Genomic DNA, 7,640 nt, shown 5'->3' with positions numbered 1-7,640 from the left:
CTGTTGTACATAGGGTCGCTATGAGTCGCAGGCGACTAGACGGCACATAACAACAACAACAACAACAAACATGAGTTCAAGACATTAGTTATTGTTGTTGTTGTTGATTGCTGTGGAGTCGAGCACTGCTCATAGTGACCTTATGAATTATAGGCCTGAAGCCTTTCTGTAACTATCGTTATTTATCAAAGTTCTTTGAGTTTCCATATATGTGTAGTTTAGGAAGTGGATATCACTTCTGCTTCCATGTTATTGTTAGGCACTGACTACTTTTTTTATCTGTAGTTTTAGAAGGTAATTATTAAAGGAGTATGGCATTTTGATATTTAAAATATACTTTTAGAACATAGTGACTGAGCTTATGCCAATTTGGCATAAATGAGATTGCCCTTTTACTGGTTAATGCTTTAGGAAAAGTAAGAATATAAGAGTCAGTGGAACAAATTACCCAACATTACCTCAGATTCAAATGCAGCTACAAATCAAAAGAATCTCTTAAATGTGATTAATTCACTAACTCAAAATGACTGTCCTTGTTCACGCTGAAGGAGATTACTCACCTTTCTCCTGCAGAGATACTGGTGAGTGCAACTGCCAGAGAGGTGTGGCCTTTGGGTTAACAGCATAAAGCCCTACTGACTAGACCACCAGAACTCCCTATTAGTAGTGTGGATTAGTTAGACAAGGACCAATTTTCCTTAGCTATTGGGAGGGTGGAGGGACAGCACAGGAGAGGAAGGCCCTCTATGAGGTGGATTGATTCAGTGACTGGGATAATTGGGATGGGAGTGTCAGAGACAGTGCGATTGGCACAGGACGGGCAGAGAGGAGTTTAGGGCTGTTGTACATAGGGTCTCTAGGAGTCGCAGGCGACTCGATGGCACATAACAACAAAAACAAATATTTACTTAAAGCTGGAAAACACCCAATTGCTGGATCATAGAGTCAATAGACCTGACATCTATTTAAACATGGGCATTGTCCTAAGGGAGACTATCTGAAATACCTGGGGCTCTGTTTCCACATTTATCCAATGAATATTCTATTATCAGATTTATCATTGTGTATAAAATAAAAAGTTAATAAAAACTTAGACTCTATTAATATAAATATATGGTCTTAATCAGGAGAAGGCAAAACTAGCAAATATATTTAAGAGGTAGATTTTGTTCTGTTTTAGGTGAGGCTTTCTAAGGTGAAGCCTTCTCCGTTCTTACCAGTCTCTTACCTGCAGTAGAAGGCCAACACAACTTAATAAAAAAAGGATTGTTATTGTTAGGGACCCTTGAGTCTATTCTGACTCATAACATCCTACGTAAAACAGATCAGAACCTTGCCTGATTCTGAACCACCTTCACCATAACCACTACTCTAAAGCCCTTTATGGTAGCCACTGTGTCAATCTACTTCCCTGTCCTTGATCCTCTACTTTTCTAAACATGACATTCTTCTCCAAAGACTGGCCTCTCCTGATAATAAACTGAAAGTATGTGAGATGAAGTCTCACTATCTTTGTTTCTCGGAAGCATACTTAGCTGCCTTTCTTCCAAGATAAGGAGATGTATTGCTTTGAGCAAGTCGACTGTTAGGAAGCTCTCCAAAATACTGAGGCATAATGAGTCAATTTGAAGACTAAGGTTAGTCTGATTCAGGCCATGGCCTTTTCATTTACTTGCTATGCATCTGAGAGCTGGACAATGAATAAGGATAACAGAGGTATAATTGAAGTCCTTGAGCTGTGGTGTTGTAGATGAGTACTGACTATCCCATGGACTATACAAAGAACAAACAAATATGTTCTGAAAAAGATACAGCCAAAGTACTCCTTGGAAGCAAGGATGGCAAAGTTTCATCTCTCATACTTTGGATGTGTTACTAGGAGAGGCTATTCCTTGGAAAGGGACATTATGCTTGGGAAAGCAGAGGGGCAGCAAAAGAGAGGAAGACCTCCCCAACAAGATGGATTGACACAGATACCACAGTAATGAGCTCAAGTGTATGAGAGATGATGAGAGTGGAACAGGAAAGGATGCACTTCTGTCATACTTGACTCAGAAGCACTTTAGCTCTTCCTTTTAGCAATTAGTTAATTCTACACATTTTTACAGATTATTAAATTATTTCTAAAAATTATAAGGAGATTCAAGACACTACATTTTTCTTTATAAACAACTGAATAATATAATGATCCCCCAAGTCACACACCAAAAATACACTCATTGCTATGGAGAGAAAGTCTGAATGGACTCAGAGCTGACCCTCTAAAAGATTTCTGAGGCAGTAAATTGCACAGAATAAGATTCCCTTTCTCACAGTTTCCATATTTTATTTAAAGGGATATAAACTCATGTAAAGGGATATAAAGTCATATAAATGACTGCAATGCTGTTTTGGATCTACATGTTAATTTTGCTCCTGGCATCCTGTACACAGAAAAGTATTGGCTTGAAAACTATCCTAACTCCTGCAGGTAAAACAAAAGCTGACCTTAAAATTCAGTGTTGTTGAGTGGCCTAGTCTATAGAGAGCCGACTACCTAACCTGAAGATTGTACCTCTCTGGTGGTTCCAATCCGCTCTGCACTCTACGAGAGAAAAATGGATACTTTTCTTTTGTGCAATTTACTCTCTTCAAAAATTCACTGGAAGGTCAGCTGTGAGTCAGTTCCAACTTGAAGGAAATGCATTGTTTTGTTTTTATTAAATAAAATTTTTATTTCTATTTGGCTCTACAAGCCACAATTTTGGTACAAACATCCAGGAAATTAAAAGACAAATTGAGTTGGCAAAGTCTGCTGGCAGAGACCTCTCCAAAGTATTGAAGAGCAACGATGAGAGTCTACAGACTAAAGTGCATCTGATACAGGCCATGGTCTTTGCAATTACTTTCTATGCATCAGAAAGCTGTACAATGACTAGGGATGATAGAAGGTGAATTGATGCTTTTGAGCTGTGGTGCTGGAGAAGAGTATTGAATATACATCGACTGCTAGAAGAACAAACAAGTTCATCTTGGAGAGGGTGAAGTCAGGCTGCTCCTTGGAGGCAAGGACTCTGAAGCTCTGTCTGACATACTTTGGACATGTTGCAAGGTGAGATCAGTCCTTGGAGGATGCCATGCTTGGGTGGGTGGAGGGACAACACAGGAGAGAAAGACCATCAATAATTGATTCAGTGACTGGGGTGTTGGTAGTAAGTGTATCAGGGACAATAAGATTGGTACAGGCTAGAGCAGGTTTTAGGGTTGTTGTGCAGAGTCACTCTGAGTCGCAGGTGACTTGATGGCACCTAACAAACAAACAAACAAACCCAAAACTAGTTTACTTAAAAAGTTCCAAAGTTCTTCCTATACATTGTTTATCACATCTTATCTTTCCCCTTTCCATTGACTGCCTCTCCCTCCTTCCATCAAATTATATTAACCACCACCACCACCTCCCCCCCATCCTCTACTGTCTGTTACCCTCTTGAATTCTCACAAATATTCTACAATAATAATCTTATACACTTTTTGTCCTTATTGGACCGAGTTTGTTCATTTAGCATAATGTTCTCCACTCCCTCCCAAGTTAGGTAGTGATTTAAAAAATCATTGTTCCTGCATGCTGCATACTATTTTCTTGTGTGAGTGTACCATAATTTCTCAATACATTCAGTTGTGGTTGGGCATTTCGGTTGTTTCCACGTTCTTGTGATGGTGAATAATGCTGCTATGAACATTGGTGTACAAGTCTTCCTTTGTGTCTCAATTCTCATTTTCTCGGGGTATATTCCAAGCAGTGGAATATCTGGATCATATGAAATTTCTTTGTTCAGCTTTTTTGAGGAAATTTCAAACTGTGTTCCAGAGTCGTTGTACCATTTTACAATCTCACCAACAATGTATAAGAGTTCCTATCTCTCCACATCCTCTCCAACATTTATTACCTGATGTCCTGTTAAACTTTATCACTGCTACTGGGGTGAGATGGTATCCAATTGTGGTTTTGATTTGCATCTCCTTTATTGCCAGTAATTTTGAAAATGTCTTCATTTGTCTGTTGGCCATTTGAATATCTTCCTCTGTGAAAATTCTTTCCAGGTCTCTTGCCCATTTTATAATTGTGTTATCAGTCTTTTTCTTGTGGAAGCTATATAGGATTCTGTAAACTTCTGATATGAGACCCTTACCTGAATGGTATTGCCAAATGGTTTTTTCCCCAGTCAGAAAGAAGGTTTTCTTTTCATTCTGTTGGAAAAAGTTTTTGGTGTGCACAGGGATTTAATCTTTACACGGTCTCATTCAGCAATTTTATCCTCTCCAGATTGTGCATTTCTGGCTGTATTTTCAGTCTGTTTATACCATAGACTAGGGCATCTAACTTTGATCCCAGTTTGTCTCTTTTGGGGCTTTACTCCCAGGTCTTTGATCCACCTTGACTTGATTTTTGTGTATGTTGTGAAATGTGGATCATATTTTAGTTTTCTGTAGATAGCAGTCTAGTTTTGCTAGCACCATTTGCTGAAGAGGTTTTCTTTTCCTCATTAGATAGGCTTCATTTCCTTGCTTAATATCAGTTGACCATAGATAGCTGGGTCCATTTCTGGGCCCTCAACTATTTTCCTTTGGTCTATGTGCATTTCATTGTATTGTACTAGTACCATGCTGTTTTGGTTACTATTGCTGTGTCCTAGTTTTTGAGGTCAGGGAGTGCTACGACACCCACTTCATTTTTGTTTCTCAGAAGTGCTTTGCTTTTGGGGGGTTTCTTTTGTCTCCATATAAACTTGATCATTTCCCTTTCAATCTCCTTGAAAAATGAATTTGGTATCTGTATTGGAATTGTGCTGAACATGTAGATTGTTTTTGGTAGGATTGTCTTTTTCACAATATTGAGTCTTTCTATCCATGAACAGGTCACATCTCCCCATTTATTTGTCTTTTATTGTGTGCCACAGAAATGCTCAGTAGTTTTCTTTGTATAGGTCTTTTGTATCTCTAGTTAGGTTCACTTCCAAGTATCTCAATTTGTGGTTGGCTGTTATGTGGTATGGCTATTATAATGGCATTGCTTTCTTGGTTTTCTTCTCTTGGTTTTAAGTTCTCTTTGTTATTGTAGAGGAAACTTACTGATTTTTGGATCTTGATCATGCATCATGCTACTCTACTAAATTGGTCCACTAGCTCTAACATTTTGTTGTTGTGAATTCTTGGGATTTTCTGTGTGCATTATCATATCATGTGCATATATAGTTTAACCATCTCTTTACTGGTATGAATGCCTGTTATTTCCTTCTCTTGTCAAATTGACCTAGCAAGCACTTTCAATACAGTATTGAATAGAAGTGATGACAGTGGACATCCTTTCCTAGTCCCTGTTGCCAAGGAATATGCTTTTAGTTTTTCATCATTGAGAATGACACCAGCTTTTGGTTTTACTTATATATTTTTCACTATGTTGAGGAAATTTGGTTCCATTCCAATTTTGCTGTGTGTTTTTATTAGGAAGGGGTGTTAGGTTTTGTCAAATGCCTTTTCTGCATTAATTGCTAAGATCATATGATTCTCGTTATTTGCTTTGTTTATATGGTGAATTACATTGATTATATTTTCTTATGTTGAATGATGATGATGATGATGATGATGATGAATTATTTTTTGATGTGCTTTTGAATTCTATTGGCTAGGATTTTGTTAAGGATTTTTTGCATCTATATTTATGAGAGACATTATAGTTTTCTTTCTTGGTAATATCTTTGCCTAGTTTCAGTAGAGACCGGTCCTTGGAGAGGGACATCATGCTTGGGAGGGTGGAGGGACAGAGCAGGAGAGGAAGGCCCTCTATGAGGTGGATTGATTCAGTGACTGGGATAATTGGGATGGGAGTGTCAGAGACAGTGCGATTGGCACAGTCACTGTGAGTCAAAAGCGACTCAACGGCACATAACAACAACAGTTTCAGTAGAAGGGTTATGCTTGTTTAATAGAATGACTTTGACTGTGTTCCTTCTTTTCCTGTTTGTTTAAATACTTTAAGTAGAATTGGTGATAGATGTTCTCTGAATGTTGGTAGAATTTAGTTGTGAAGGCATCTAGTCTAGGACTTTTCTTACAAGTAAACCTTTTTAGAACCTTTTCTTTTATAAGTGGTCTGTTCAAGTGTTCTACATCTGTCTTTGACAATATGAGTAGGGCATAGTTTCAAGGAATTTTTCCATTTCCTCTAGGTTTTTTAATTTATCAGATTATAGCTTTTCTTAGTATTTGATATTGTAGATTTTATTTCATCTGGTTCTGTTGTGATGTCACCTCTATAATTTCTTAATCAAGTTATCTGGGTCTTTATTTTTCTTTTGTTAATTTTGCCAGCAGTTTGCCAATTTTATTGACACTTTTGAAAAACCAGCTCCTGGCTTTAGTGATGATTTCAATTCTTTTTCTGTTTCTATTTCACTGATTTCAGTTCTTGTCCTTATGATGTCCTTTCTTCTGGAGGCTGTCGGGTTATTGTTCTTTTTCTATTTGATAATGGTTTTGAGTTAGAGCATTGATTTTTCTTCTTTCTTCCTTTATTGTGCGTGTGCCTATTGCTGTGAGCTTCCCCCTGAGAACTGCCTTAGCTGTATCCACAGCTTTTTGTATATTGCATTTTCATTTCTTTCAAGGAATTTTCTTTTTAAATTTCATTCTTTATTTCTTTCATAACCCAATCATGTTCTAGCAGAGAGATACTTAATTTCCACAGGAGTGATTTTGTAAGCTTTATCTTCCTGAATTTCTAGTTTTATGGCATTGTGGTCTGAGAAGATACTTTGTGTTATTTCAATGTTTTTTAATTTGTTGGGGCCTGTTTTGTGTCCTAATATATGATAGATTCTGGAGAATGTCCCATGTGCACTTGAGAAGAAAGTGAATTAATTGGGTGCAGTACACTGAATAAATCCGCAAGTTTGAGTTGGCAGAGTGTATAGTTTAGATCATCTGCCTCTTTAATAATTTTCTTTTGAGTTGACCTATCCTTTGGTGATGGCTGTGTGTTGAAGTCTCCTACCACTATCCTGGTGTTGTTGATTTCTTTCTTCAATTCTGTTAACCGTTGTTTTATGTATTTTGTAGGTCTATCATTAGGTGTGTAAATGTTGGCCAAGATTATGTCTTCTTGATCTATTACGCCTTTAATTAGTGTTTAATGTCTTTCCTTATCTTTTAAAGTGGTTTTCATTCTGACATCTGTTTTATCAGAGACTAGTAATGCCACTCCTACTTTTTTGTGTTTGCCATTTGCTTGGTATATTTTTTTTCAGCCTATGATTTTGAGTCTGGTTTTCTCTTAATTTTTTAGATGTGAGGCAATGCATTTTGAAAGATTATATTTATACTACCTTTGAATTCCTGAATGGAGTAAATGGATAAGCACTGGACTACTAACCAAAAGTTTGGCAGCTGTAATCCATTTAGAGGTGTCTCAGAAGATGGTATTAGTGATATACCTCTAAAAGATCATGCCTTTGAAAAATCCTACAGAGAAGTTCAACTCTAACACATACAATTGCAATCAGTTGAGATGGAGATGAAGGCAATTAACAATGATATAATTTCCTGTCTACCAAATAGTTTAAAGCCTATTTTTAATTTTTTATTTTATTATTACTTTGTGTGTG

Source organism: Elephantulus edwardii, unplaced genomic scaffold (assembly GCF_000299155.1).
Source record: "Elephantulus edwardii isolate Elephantulus edwardi_28Jun2011 unplaced genomic scaffold, EleEdw1.0 scaffold00075, whole genome shotgun sequence".
NCBI classification, from domain to species: domain Eukaryota; kingdom Metazoa; phylum Chordata; class Mammalia; order Macroscelidea; family Macroscelididae; genus Elephantulus; species Elephantulus edwardii.
The sequence above is the reverse complement of the archived record's forward strand: the minus strand, read 5'-3'. Positions refer to the sequence as shown.